Source organism: Dysidea avara, chromosome 4, assembly GCF_963678975.1.
Source record: "Dysidea avara chromosome 4, odDysAvar1.4, whole genome shotgun sequence".
Lineage (NCBI taxonomy): Eukaryota > Metazoa > Porifera > Demospongiae > Dictyoceratida > Dysideidae > Dysidea > Dysidea avara.
The window spans coordinates 22,037,029-22,051,585 of record NC_089275.1 but is presented as its reverse complement, the minus strand read 5'-3'; the positions used below and the strand labels follow the sequence as shown (position 1 = coordinate 22,051,585).

The 14,557-nt window shown below is 41.1% G+C and overlaps 2 long non-coding RNA genes across 2 annotated transcripts; one reads left to right on the top strand and one right to left on the bottom strand.

The window, feature by feature from the left end:
• Window positions 1–2,664: 2,664 nt before the first annotated feature.
• LOC136254311 (uncharacterized) lies at window positions 2,665–5,976 on the top strand. Its single transcript, XR_010700431.1, has 3 exons — window positions 2,665–4,222; window positions 4,536–5,376; window positions 5,425–5,976. It is a non-coding gene; the product is annotated as an uncharacterized lncRNA (long non-coding RNA).
• Window positions 5,575–14,236, bottom strand: LOC136254310 (uncharacterized). The gene is made up of 4 exons (XR_010700430.1): window positions 14,205–14,236; window positions 13,687–14,152; window positions 12,765–12,813; window positions 5,575–5,884 (listed from the first exon to the last, which is right to left on the bottom strand). It is a non-coding gene; the product is annotated as an uncharacterized lncRNA (long non-coding RNA).
• Window positions 14,237–14,557: the final 321 nt, after the last annotated feature.

The window sequence follows — 14,557 nt, the reverse complement described above, 5'->3', positions numbered from 1 at the left end:
CTGGTAATATCAAAACTGTCTACAAGGTGATCATGAGACACCAAGTGCAAAAGGCTTTAAAATGTTATTGTACAAATTTGGGAAATAGCCTTATAATGTCACATTATATATTTATGATTAAAATAAGGCATTGCAAACTTCTACTCAGCTTCACAGTGACTCAATCATGCAATAGTTAGTACGCTGAACAAGAAATTCTGTGAAATAATTTAACTGGTGCATAAGTACTTCAGTTGTGACACATAATATATGTTTTATAAAATCGGGACAAATACCACTGCTGTGTTAAGAGAATTAAAGGCATTATATAGTATAATAGTATTATTTATCAATAACGTATTACGGTAATCAGCTGCAGTTTCATCATCATAATAAGGTTTCTTCATTGCATGCAGGACAGCAGCTTTGTTTCCAGATACATGCACAATTGCATGGAACCAGCAGCAAACTGCAGATAACACAGTTTTAGCAAATGTACACCTATACAGTTTTTCCCACACCAATGAGGTCTCTTATATCCAGAGCCATCATTTGACCATGAGAAATAACGACAAGATCAACAAGCGTGGTATATAGTTGACATGCCATGCCAGCAAGGCTATTATGGCAGAGCACAGTTTATCCAAAAGGAAGAACACAGTCTCCTCCAACCATGAGCATCAATGCCAGAAGGATGTAGAGCATAACAGGACCATCCAAAACATCAAAGATTACTAGATCCGGATGTACAGGGGACACAGGAATATCATCAGGTACAGCACTGAGGGTCCTTTTACTTGAGAGTATCAACTAAACAAAAAATGCCTCCACTTCTGGAGTGTGGAGGACAAAAGTCAGAATAGCAGCAGCCAATGACCCAAGAACATCAATCTTAGTAATCTTGCAAAGGATTGTGCCAAGTTTTAGTGATCATTAGTTGAGATATTAGCATGTACATATTTGAAGGCGACTCTGGATAACCCTACCCTAAAGTACTCAGGAAAAGGGTGGCTTACTGCTCCTCTACCTGTGCAAGTATTTGGCTTTTCCCTCTAGAAGACTGCTTTTTGGGATACTTTTGCTGTGGATGGCTCATCTCAAACACTTTCTCATGATGCATGTGGCACTGGGGAGAGAAACCACAATTTTTATGAAACAAATGAACAAAATTACATACAAGTGTGGTGCATCCTTGGGCACACGCAACCACAACATGTCAAAAGTGGGCGTGGCAAGGAAATTATATATAAATACAATTAACTATAAATTAATTATGCGTCCACTCCAAACAGCTTCTAGCAAAAATCTTCTGTGAAACTGAGACAGAAAATCCTGCTGCCTTATCAAGTAGTCTCCTCTACATATAGACTTTGAGATAGTTTGGTGGAAATATATAGTGAACAGTTTTATGCAACGATGTTAATGTAGATGGCAGGCAGTGACCCAATATACTAAACTCAATTGTGGAGGAATTCCCAAATGATATCTCAGACAGAATTTGAAGGTGCTCCTCCTTAGATTGCTTATGATTCTTGCAGCTTCCAAATGATGCATGGAATCCAAAGCCGGGGCAAATTAACTCAAGGAATGCCACAAAATTGCATGTTTCATCGTGGATGACAATATCTGGACTGTAAGGAGTTACCATAAATGATGAAGAAATAGTTCCCTGAGGAGACTCGCTTTTCCGCCCAGTAGATCATGCTCTCATGAGGGGGTCAATATATGTCACAATCATGTACAACATTTCACAGCTGAACTGCTGACTGAAGTGTGCTGTGAAGTGAACTGACTTACACTGAGCCACTGAATGATGGAACATTTCAATACCAACTGAGAACTGCTAATGTCCAGGATGCACATGGTTCTTGTTTAAAGTTGGATGTCTCAATGAACAGCTTTTGGGGTAGTCATTATGCTGATATTCAAGTCTTTAAAACTCATTTGCTTTTCCAACAGCGGGTCCAGCCTTCAGTCTTGTTATTATTATATTTATATTTGTTACTGTGCAGAAATCAAAAAGATTGTTGTGCACAGATGTGATCATAATGAATGTTCAGGTTAGTACAAAACTCATCTAAGGTAGGGGAGTGAATTACAAAGGGGGGGAGTGTGTTCCATAGTCTGATTGTAGAAGGGAAAAAGGAAAAAAGGATTGTTTCTGGAACAAAGCTAGCTAAATGGTGAAGAAGTGGGCTTATGAATCACAAATCTGGGAATCACGAGAGACTGCAGCTACATGACTAGTTTACTTAATATAAAAGATAATAATACAATAAATCAATAATAAATGCTCAAACAGTGGGCAGAGAGATACTATCTGATGAGTGGTGTGCTGCTGTACAATAGCCTGAAACTGAATAGGTGCCAGCTCTGCTATATTGAACTAGCTACCTACAATGTAGTAAAAAGAACCAGTGTACAGCCTGTAATGGACTCCTGTGAAACAGTTAATTCAGCCTTAAACTCAGTTTTTTCCCACGTTATTATTGTTAATTGTGTGATTAATAGCTGTATAGAGGTTTTGCAGGAGTGTTCACCGATCACCTGAGAAGACTTGTTAGTGGATTGAGGTAGTAGGGCAAAATACCCACCATGACTATAACTGGTTATTATGGAACTTTGAGACAGTTTCTATCCGTGTTAACCTCCTGCAAGTTACTAGTCTTGTCCAAGGTGGATTTGCCCGCACATACTACTCAAGTGCTTAGGACACTTTCCCCAGCAGATTCAAGCCTAATAGAGCTCTATATGACATGCTTAATATAATGCTGCAGAAATGTTCATTTGATATCATTTCTCTTGTAATGCTGTGTATATACCCCCGGACACTAAACAAGACTATGGGACCGGCCATAATTGACGCAGTAAGATACATGAATTATAGTTTAGCTTTTTTCATTGTACCAGTAATAGACATGATGTCATGCACTCATCCAGTATTTTCTATAACACAAACTGAGTACGTATGCAACAAAATTTAATATTTTATCTTCAAATGTTTAGTAAAACACTTGTTCGTATTCTTCCTATTGTGTTGTGCGTATTGTCCAATCTTATATCAATTGCTTTATTTTACAGATTATTAAAACAAGATGCCACAGAACTTGCCAGCTTGAGCAATCTTAGTGTAAGTGTATTTTGTTTGTGATCTTACAATAGACCATATGCAATCTTGGGGGCATGGCTTTGTAGTATTGATCGTGTGCAATCTGTAACCAGAATGTCTTGAAAGAATACTATAGTAACTTCTCGGATGTTCCTTTCATCAAGAGTATGAGCATTTAAAATTTTTCCAGTATAGAATTTCTTGCTCTCAGGAATATATGAGACTATGCTCTAGATTGCACATAGTCTATAACAACAAATACAGTGTCCTCAGTAAGGAGATTGATTTAAACCCCCTACCCCACCACCAACATACATTCACATTTGTACCACCCTTTAAGCAAGGCCTAAACTGTTGGTCATCACAATCCTAGAAGGGAAGGTCTGAAAGCTACCGTACAGTAGATAACTTAGGCAGTGTAAAACATAGGTGAATTTGGCAAATAGTCCAAGTTTTTTTCCTCGCCTATAGCCATTGTTAGCTATGTCACTGTGTAGAGATATGTTACAAAACACACCGGGGTGTAGCTAGCTTTCTGAATTACCCGGGCACAAGATCTGGCTGTCCCCTTTAACAAGCAATGTGAGCCCATCTCTGTGGACGCTTCATTACAGATTTGCTTTAAAAGAAGTTATGCCTAGCTAGCTACTACACTGCTGTTTGTACAGCTTAACCCTTAAACCCGCATAATCCAGAAAACTGGATTTACACTTAATAAATACACATGCTTTGCACAAAGCGCTGTAACTTTCGAAGCTTTCGTCCCTCCTATGGCTATGCAATTTATATCATTCTACTCATGATGTAGCAAGGATCAAAATGATACCTAGGGTTTTACCCTAACACTAAAATTAATGGTGAAGCCAAAACTAGTCGTGAAAATAACTTTTCAGTAAGGAAACACACAAACCATTTACATACCTTTATAAAATGGTTGATAACTCGATGGTAGTTGATCCTATCGCTTTGCAACAACTTTCATTCCACTCTTCGTGAAATTCACTTTCATAATTTATTGTGTTGATTTTTAGTTAAGACCAGCAACTGTTGTCACAAGTGATGAATGTTCCTCTTATAATGGGTGCTAGTGGCACACAAATGTTTATTCATTGGAGTCATGTGCATACTGCTGAGGTAAGTCTATTGTCAGCTGTGTATATACTGTACCATATGGATATCAAATCATCAATCGAGCATTGTCATTTGCTTAGTTCATTCAGTGCTATTGTAAGAATGATGTAGATTGTCACTTTTCTGCCTTACAATGTCACTGGAAAATTAGCGTGGTTTCAGAGTGACCTAAAATGCTTCTGGGAAGTTCTGCAATAGTGTTGATTTGGCTAGTGAGATTTTGGCTTCATTTGCTGATTTGATTGTCCAATTTCTGTAATGTGTTTAGTGGTCTTTTATTTCTATGATTATTAGCAATTGTCATCTTGATATATAGGTGTTCTGGAGATTATGGGAAAACACCACACACGATGCAATTGGTTTATAATAGTGTGTATTCTAACTTATTCTGTAACTAAGTTTTGTTTGTCATATCGATTGAGTTGTGTATATTTTTATCACTTGTTCAGACCTGTTGCATATTACAAGTTTAATCGAAGGTTAACTTGAAGGTGGCCATAATAACATTAATAGATGGGAACTAGCGTTGAACACTATGCACTATTCAGTAAATATCTAAACGGTAGGGTTAGCTTGATCATATGCATTGGGGTATTCATTAGAAGGTATCAACAGGTTTGGGGTAGTACCATATGTAGCAGCCTGCCTGTTCTAGATCATTCTATGCTATAGCGGGCAGTAAAGGAGCAGCATTATCACTAATTGTTTGCAGTGCTGTAAACTTTTTATCCCACCAAAGGTCCATAGTACCAAACTACGGCTGGTTAGTAGGATATGGGCTGCATTGTAGCATATCAGTTAGGAGGGATCATATAGGGCATCTGGTGTTGGGTAAATTGGCATACCACCAAATGTACCAGCCAGAGCTTTATCATAAATGTTGGGGTACACATTTACCATGACCCAATCTCGGAGGGTCATGTGATCTCACATGACAGATTAAGGGCCAGGTCACAAGGCTACAGCGCTCCAGCCCATTTTCCCAATCTCAATGTCTTGTTGTATTATGGTCATTGCCACGCACTGGTATACAGAATGTTTGTTTCAGCTCTATAGTCAACATCATCTTCATAACACTCACTGCTGTGATGCAATGGTTCTTTCAAAATGATGCACTTGCAATAATCAAGGCTTGCAACACAATAAATGAAATAGTGGTGAGACAAGCATATCAAATGTACTATCAGTACATGTACATCAACCAGATGTGTAAGCTTCATACTTGGAGCACAAAACTTCTGACTGTGTAAATATTATTGCAACATTCAAGTATGTGTTGCAAATGACGATTGCAAGTCCCTAGATGGCTCCACAAACACTTCTGTACAATACAAGTGAAGAATAATACCAACATATAAATGGACACTTCATTATGTTTTTTCACTCCTTGCATTGTATCATTACAGTACATTATACATAAACATATTATGTATTACACACTTAGATATGCTACAAAGGAATTGTCAGTTTCATGTCGTAATTGGCTAATTCATAATTAAGTCACCAATTGCTGCAGATTGATTGCCGTCTTAAGCTTCTTGGTATAAGGACATCTACAGATCATCTAAGGCTCTTCATCATAATATAGGCAGGGGGCTTATCAGTGCTGAAGCGAGTGGACTGACTAATAGGCCATCATCATCTATCACACAGACTTCTCACTTCCTGGAATATAAATGCTAACAATAAATTAAACAATAATAATTATTATTGTGATATGTAATGTGTAAATAATATGAGGCGGTATAAGCAGTGGACCTGGAAATGAAGAACTCAATTGGTACTTCACATTCATGCCTGTTACCTCTACAAGTCACAGCATCCCATCTTGCATGGCCAGATCACTTATTCTATATCATGGTGCCTCACACAATCCCTAGCATTTAATGCCTACACTGAAAGAGGGTTTGGACTGCTTAGCATAGGCCATTCTGATGGGTGCTCATTTTCACACCTCCAGGTACCATACGCACCATTAATATTAATAAATACTAGAAGTTTAACTTCTCATGCACCACATGAAGCACACAAGGCTATTATAATTTTGTCAAACTGCTTGTGTAACCAGCAGCTCTTGCCAGCAGTCACCCTTTCACTGAAAATGTTTCCTGGAAAAATTGTTACACAAAATTTCTCCAGTTAAGCAATACTAGTGTACTTGTCATACAGAAAGCCAGCTGTAACCAGTGAGTAGCCAGTCCAGACCTGACGATAGACGTCATGTGATGCATGGTGCAGAAGTGCTATGACTATGTAAAATGAGACACTGTGACTTGCAGAGGCATCTAATACAATAGAATGCATAAACACTAGAAAACATATAAAATTTCTGGATCCCTGCAGGTCTTTGGTCCTGGGTTTATTAATTCCTGGGGTAGGGAATTATATTAGTACTAACTTGTGTACAATAATCTGTATGTGTAGCTATAAAATACCTTAAGGGAACATCTGAGAAGTTTGACTAGTATTCTAGGGATGGGAGGGTATTGACATTTCTGTCGTACGATTATTGTCATGAGCCATTATCACAATTATTGTACACTAGCTGTAGTACCTGCCCTATCGTGCAGGGCAGTATGTACAATGACATGGAAATTAAATGAAATTACAGTTGGTAATATACTATTATAGATACTTTATAAAAGACTAAGGAAACAATGTGGTGTAAGGATTGCATGAATGCAATAATTGTGGAGAAGTGCACTCTTATTGGAATATTTTGTGACTTAAGTTGCTCAAATTCTACCATCAACCAAACATACCATGAATTACTGTAATCTGCACTACAACGATTCTGTTATGACAAAATATAACGGCTTTATAAAATATAACAGCATGGGCACAGAGTGGGGGCTAGCAAGAAATAATAATAAATGAAAACAAAAAATTTTGAGTCATCCAGCCCAAGACAGCTTATGGAAAAAACCTGCCAGCCTTTTCTTTTGTTTTGCTGCACAGGAAAAACCGAAAAATGCTCCACTCTGCTTTGTATGCATGTGTAGAAAGAGTTCAAATCATTGCTGCAAAGTCTATAAATAGCTCCCATTTTCACAACGTGCCCCACGTTGTGAAGAACAGTCTGCCACGGGACCGTGTCATTTCACTGTGTAGCTGCAGTCATCCCTCCTCCGAGCAAACCATCCAGGATATGCATAAAGACAAAAGAATAGAAAAGATAAATAGTTTCACACATACATAAATATACAAAGTAACCATCTGATACATTTTTTTTCACCATAATACCTTCCTTACCACCATCCACAGGTGCTGATCCACAATATCACAAAGCAGCAGTAGCAGCAGACAAACCTAACTAAAGTGCATGTGTTTGCCTATCTAAAAACCGCACTATAGACTACATTACGTGTTTTGCAATCCCCTCTAACTAAAAGTGTCAATCTATCTGCTGAACCTACCCTAGACAGTGCCACATAAAGCATGCCGTGTGTGAAGCTTTCGTCCATCAAATCTAATCCTACAGCCTTAAAAGTTTGGCCCTGGCTTTTGTTAATGGTCATGGCAAAGCAAAGTGCAATTGGAAATTGAAGCCGTCTAAATTCAAAAGGCAAAACCGAGTTACTCGGAATGAGAGGAATGCGTGGTATTATAATATCGTGTCCTGCATATCTACCGTGAGAAATCTTGGCCTCTACTGTGTTAGCCGACAGTTTAGTAACTACACACCTAGTGCCATTAGTAACCCTTGGAGGATCTAGAGAGCGTAGAATAATAATAGGAGCGCCTACTTTAAGTAAGAGAAGATGCTGAGGTAGTCCAGATACCTCTAAAGAGTTCAAGAATTCTGTTGGAAAGTGAACAGCCTGAGATTCATCAGGTATGGTGTCCAAGGACCTGTAGTCACAGCAGTCACCAGGTAACTGCTCCACCAGAGTCATGTTGATGGAATGAGTGGTCTTGTTAAGAGGAGCAAGAATGCAGCGTTCAGAAAGCCAAGCCAAGCCAAGTCGCTAAAGTTAGAGAGCAAATCTGGATACACCCTGGAAACCAGTTCCTCCTTGCTATCCACAAAGGTTCCCATGGTGTCAGGTAGCTGGACAACATCAGGTAGAGTGTCAATAGGAAACTTCCCATCTCCAATGGCCAATAGTTCTTCAGCGAATTGTCCAGCTGCCACATCCCCACACAGGTGCACTCTCATGTTAGTGTGTAGTTGTTTAACCACCATACTGTCCCACAGATGAGATCGCTTGAGGCAAGCATCAACAATGTTACCTCTAGTGCCACCTTGAATGACAGGTAGAATCTGCCTGAAGTCACCACACAGTAGCATGCACTTGCCTCCCATTGGATTATCATTCCCTGTCAGATCCCTCAGGGTACGGTCCAAAGCTTCAAAAGCACCTCTATTGGTCATGGGGGCTTCGTCGACTACTATGGCTTTAGCCTCTATGATCACCCTACATAGTGCAGTTCCTTTCTTGACGTTGCACATGGGGATGTCCGATGCATGCAAGTCCAAAGGGATCTTAAAGGTGCTATGCAAGGTACGTCCTCCAGTCAAGAGAGTAGCAGCTATTCCGCTAGAAGCAGTAGCTAATGCTATGTCACCTACAGACCTAAGTTTAGCTAGAATAAGATTGATCAAGAAAGTTTTGCCAGTTCCACCAGGGGCATCCAAGAATAACATGCCTCCCTCGTCTCTATCTATCATGGAGCAAAAGGTGTCATAGACATCTTGCTGGTCAGCAGTAAGCAATGGAACATTACGATTTACGTATGCCTGTTGCTCTTCACGATTATAGTCAATCTCCCTACGGTACACACGTGCAAACCTATCGCTATCCACTGCCTGAGGCTGGGGTAGCCCATACTCAGACAGTTCCCTACCTCCCATGGAAATAACTTTTTCCTGCAAGTCATTGAGAGCCACATTGAAGATGTCATCATTGAACTCGCAGTCATCATCCCTATGTTGAGTACGTTGCTGGTGCAAGAAGTCCTCTGCCATTGCTTCCTTGTGGTTCTCGTAAATCTCCAGAGGGTTGGATGGTTCACACCAATTAAGGATCACTGCAAACAGGGTGCGAAGACTTGCAGGTGAGTTGCTGACTGATGCCTCTTCCATAGCCAAGTGGTACTGATTATCATCCTCAAGAACACCTAACCTCAAACATGCATCCCTAAAGGAACTACAGAGGTCACCCTCAACAGTTCTCAAGTCAGCAAAAGACTGGGGTCCCCTAACATGATGAAGCAGCAATCGAAGGTAGAAGCATTCTCCCTGACGTGGACTGATGGTGTAGACTCTGCCTATAACCTGAGCCTCCTTAACTCCAGGATGGTCAGCGACATCCTTTCCCTGTTTTCTCCTGTTCCAAGTCTTCCTGCTCCACGTGTAGTACTGAGGCACTTCTTCATACAACAGAGTCCTGGCAAAATCATCAGATTGACAGAGGACAAAGAACTCTGTCAACATAGTCTTCGGAGGGTCACCAGAAGCCTGTTCTCTTGCAGTCTCCTCAGTGAAATACACTCGTTGGCCATTCTCCAAGTGAACAGCAAGCTGTTCAACAGGAGGGAACCTTTCATGTATGGGGAACTCCAGTATTCTCCAGGCAGCCTCACTGCTGCTGATGTAGCGTGCATTCTGGAAGTCTGAGATCTCATCCACCTGATCAGACCTCAGAGCAAAGGTTGCCTGATCACAACCCTTGTGTATGTATTTCAGTACATACTTGATGGATTTGATGGACACGCAAAGCTCGACATTACAGTGACAGTTTAAAGAACGAAGCAGAAGTTTGTTGTAAGGCACAATCCACCTGTTGTCAATCTCTTGAGTAACTCGAGACCCCATCACCCTCATATTAATGGTAGCCACTTGTCCACCATCCTCAGGGCTCCTCCTCCTGTACAGTGGGTAACTGTCTGCACGTAGTTGGGTATCAGCCTTGAACTGCTTTGGGTAGCTCTTACTGCAGCGGCCATCTTCCATGCAGGGTGAGTCAGGGTTGATGCTCCCACAGGGCCCATGTACCATGTTGGAAATCACGATCTGATGCAGCTCAGGACCACCAAGTCTGGACGGTCCAGAGGCTCTTGACCTGGTAGTAGATTGTTCCTAATCTCTGACCAATTAGGATTGGTGGTCATGGTGATAAAGAGGTTGGGGTGGCCATACTTCCTAACGTAGGTCATTGCATCCTGCTGACGCTCATGCATGTAGCGTGGTCCACCAGTAAATGACGATGGTAGGATCACCCTACGACCAACATTCCTGGGGTCACCATCCCCATCTACCATTGCATCCCGCAAATCCTGGTAGCAATCAGCACGTAGTGCCTTTTGCTCACGCCTGAGAAACTGTAAGCGCTCAGTTTCAATCTTAAAGTAGGCATCAACCAGGAATTGCTGGAAAAGCTTTTTAGCCTTAAGCAATACAGGCACTTGCTGCCTGACCATGATGTGGCAGCGGTAATACACCATGGCTGTCAATTTCCTACCATTAGCCAATTTTAGGTTGATGCGCCATCCATCGGTGCCATAAGAAAAGAGTAAAGGATACTGTAAAGGATCATACCCCCTATGAAGTTCAGAAATGCGCTGCAAAGACCCATCCCTATAGTGCAAAACTATGTCCCTATTATTTACATTATCATTAGGCATTAGCACTCCTACCTCGTCACACATCGGGCTATTGTACCTCCTAGCATGCTCTCCTACAGGCCGTTTGTTCTCATTAATCACTACCCTAATATTTGCTGGCTCATCATGCTGCTCAAATATTTCTTTAGCTACCTTAATAAGTTGAACATAGTGATTATCGTCATGCAAAAGCTCAGTAATACCCCTAACTATGTCAAGCCTTAACCCATCAACTATCCCACATCTTGTAGCTACTTCAGTTTGCTGGTTGTCGATAAAATAAATTTGGGAAAATTTAGGAGACTCACCTGTTGATGGAACTAAACTACCTATACGATGATAGACTTGACCCTGTACTCTAAAAGAAGGATTGAAGCCAGCCATAGTTATCTCGTTACAGCCAAAGCTTGTCATTTGAAATGCACTATTATACTTACGTATGATAGCTAGAAAATGTTTACCTGCTGTGTTTGTACCTTCATACAGGTGTCTCAAGAATGACTGGGGCTGTGGAAATGCCTCTAACTGGACATTACCCTTCAAGCAACAAAGGGATTCGGTCTCCTGGGGAAATTTTAATGCGCCGCAGTGTGTGCATTCTACACTAAGTGTGCCTACATCTGTAGTGTTGAAGAAGTTGTGTGGCTGATAGTTAAGCCCCCTAAAGCTTGGGTGTGTGCTTGCACGTACCTGTTGTCTGCGTGCTGTGTTAGCCTGCTGCTCCAGAGCTCTGTAGAGTGGATCAGCTCGAGCTTGTTGATGGGAAGCTGTATCTTGTTGTTGCTTTTCCCTCCTTGTTACTGGGTCTTCACGCGCAAGTCGACGGGCAGCTGTATCACGCTGCTGTTCTTCTCTGGTGGCCGGGTCCGCACGCGCAAGTCGACGGGCAGCTGCATCGTGGATCCGTTCCTGTGATCTTCTTTCTTCATCCTGGCGGGCCACACGATGGGCTTCTGCGTCACGTTGTCGTCGTCTCTGTTGTGAGTCCAGTTCACACCTAGCACTGGATGAGGTGGTAGCTCCAGTTGAAGCCTCCTGGCGGCGCAGTATTTGTCGTTCTGCTTCTTCCCGTCTCTTCTCTGGATCCAATCTTTGGTTCTGCTTGCGTCTCTTTGCTTGAAACGCACAAAAAGTAGACGATCGTTTTCGCTTAGGCGGCATGCTCGGGCATGATTACACAGCACATCAAATGAATTTGAATTAGAAATATCACGTGTGTACAGTTGGCAAAAACACATGCAGTACAGTGCAAAAAAAGGTGTACTGAAAAGGTGCCCAAAACGAAAAAAAAAAATTAACACCAGCTGGACTCGAACCCACAACCTCGCGCACGTAAGACAGGCACCTAAACCATTAACCTATCTACTTCACCACATTGTTAAAGCAATCTTTTTGTCTTATAAAGACTTGTACAAATGGACTGAGATAGGTGTTTACTTGCGGTTTGCATGCGGTTTATAGAAAGAATTCAAGCGAATTTTAGTCTACACACCTGCCTTTAACGGCCCCTAGACGACTAACGATAGCTTGCACGAACTTTTCGAAAGCGTCATTGTTGAGCTCAATAATCAGCGCTTCCGTGACGCCAAAGACACTTCGAAACGCGCAGCGGTTCGAGAGTACAATGCGTGACATCAAATGGAATGCAGACAGACGGACAGACGGCTTTTCACTCTTATAATATAGATTTAACTACTGTACTGTAACAAAACCCCTAAAATATTCAACTAAACGGCAAATATTTAAGATGATCGATTATTATGTGATAATTGCCAATTTTAATTATCACTAGTTAATGAAAATTAGACGATTGCCAACTAAATAATCATGATAATTGGATAATTGCCCATCTCTATAATATTCTTGCATCAATACTACAAAGCCATGCCCCCAAGATTGCATATGGTCTATTGTAAGATCACAAACAAAATACACTTACACTAAGATTGCTCAAGCTGGCAAGTTCTGTGGCATCTTGTTTTAATAATCTGTAAAATAAAGCAATTGATATAAGATTGGACAATACGCACAACACAATAGGAAGAATACGAACAAGTGTTTTACTAAACATTTGAAGATAAAATATTAAATTTTGTTGCATACGTACTCAGTTTGTGTTATAGAAAATACTGGATGAGTGCATGACATCATGTCTATTACTGGTACAATGAAAAAAGCTAAACTATAATTCATGTATCTTACTGCGTCAATTATGGCTGGTCCCATAGTCTTGTTTAGTGTCCGGGAGTATATACACAGCATTACAAGAGAAATGATATCAAATGAACATTTCTGCAGCATTATATTAAGCATGTCATATAGAGCTCTATTAGGCTTGAATCTGCTGGGGAAAGTGTCCTAAGCAATTGAGTATGTGCGGGTAAATCCACCTTGGACAAGACTAGTAACTTGCAGGAGGTTAACACGGATAGAAACTGTCTCAAAGTTCCATAATAACCAGTTATAGTCATGGTAAGTAGTGCAAGAAACTGCAACAGCATGAACCGGCCAGCATCGTGGGGCATATAAGCCACTGTCCTAACCATTTGGTTATGTTGTTTCACCGGTAAGAATTTACGGTGAAACTGCAACAGCACAAAGCAGAGATTCAGTCGTGCTTATCATAGTTCAAATCTCAACCTTGTCCTCGACCTTGCCCCACGTATACATAACCAGTGAGCTTACAGTTTAAATATGCATGACACTGTCAGGCGCATTGGTAACCACCTGATAGCAATGCCATACATTATGTTCAGTATAAGTTACAAGCTCGAGACAAAAATTAATAGTGACTCACTCGCTCATCACTATGAATGTGTGCATACACAAGTCACTGCAAATTTAGTTGTGAGTTACCGTACCTTCCATCAAGGTGCTTTCCATATTCATAACAGTCACCAGTTTATCTCCTTTATAAAGTCACTCACTCGTCATTGTTACGGAGAAAACGTGGTTGACCACAACAGCAATGTGCGGTGATCACGTGATTAACCAGTTTCCTGTATTACGTAACTTTGTGGTTGAGCAAGTCTGTACATAACGAGATTGCATTACAATACTCGCAACTCGATCAGATTTTCTCGAGCCTAGGTATTATTGCTTTTTTTTTTCTAACCCGGGCTTGATGGACTGCCCTTGCCTACCACCCCCCGGAGCACAAAGAAAGGCACGTGCTGGACAACTGTAAAAGACAAAAGAAAAACAGAGTAACACAGCCAGCATGTTACGCTGACAGGCGGGACTCCACTTGCACTAAATCCACAGACTACAGAAAGCTCGAGCCTCGGTATCAGTTGCTCCACAGACTACAGAAAGCCTCTGTACCTGCTATAAAACATACTGCTTGTTTAATGGTTTTAAAAATAACTGTAGAACTCACTGTAGAACGCTCCATTTTGTTTACTCATTACACGAAAAAATCCGAAGTTAATTCGTATGCATACACGTGACTCGGGAAAGCCTCCTGCGTGGTGGATCTTTGATTCCCAGAATCCCTAACCATAGACTCCACGTTGTGTACGTTCGTTCCCCTTGTGTACGTTGGTGTTGGACCCCTATGTCAACAGGAGTACGATAATCTATGGTGGGAGTTGGTAGAGTAGTCAAAGCATAGATAATACACGTAATAAAGGATTGGCAACGCGCCTATTAAACCTGTAGTGACGTCACGTACAATCCTCGTTACGGTTCGTCATCCAGTTAACGCGTCCTCTCACCCGTTGCTAAACGCAC